The sequence below is a fragment of the Pteropus alecto genome, unplaced genomic scaffold (assembly GCF_000325575.1).
Source record: "Pteropus alecto unplaced genomic scaffold, ASM32557v1 scaffold45, whole genome shotgun sequence".
Taxonomy (NCBI): Eukaryota; Metazoa; Chordata; class Mammalia; order Chiroptera; family Pteropodidae; genus Pteropus; species Pteropus alecto.
The window spans coordinates 3,620,944-3,621,333 of record NW_006442491.1 but is presented as its reverse complement, the minus strand read 5'-3'; positions in this window follow the sequence as shown (position 1 = coordinate 3,621,333).

Genomic DNA, 390 nt, shown 5'->3' with positions numbered 1-390 from the left:
GCAGGGGGATCCCCACAAGGGGGCGGAGGAAAACCCAGGAGGCCCGTGGGAGGAGGCGAGGCGGGTGGCTGGGCGCGCGCAGCCAAGCGTAGTCGCTGCGCCTTCTCTCTGGGCAGAGAATGTGGGGGAAGGCTGAAGAGACCCTGGGTTTCTCCGAAAGTTTTGGGTGAATCCATCTTCCTGGAGATCCGCCTTTCGGCAGCGTGGGTTTCGCTGCAGGGGTCCTCCTGCGCCGCCCCCCTTCCCCTGGCTCGGAAAGCCTGAAGGCTTGCGCACGGGACTCCCTTCTCAGCTGTCTCCTCCCCGCGCGCCCCCTCTGCGCGGTGCTGGCCAGCGCTGGCTACGTCCCCGCACTGCCCCCCGCCCGCGCACGAGACGCCTCGCTGCAGG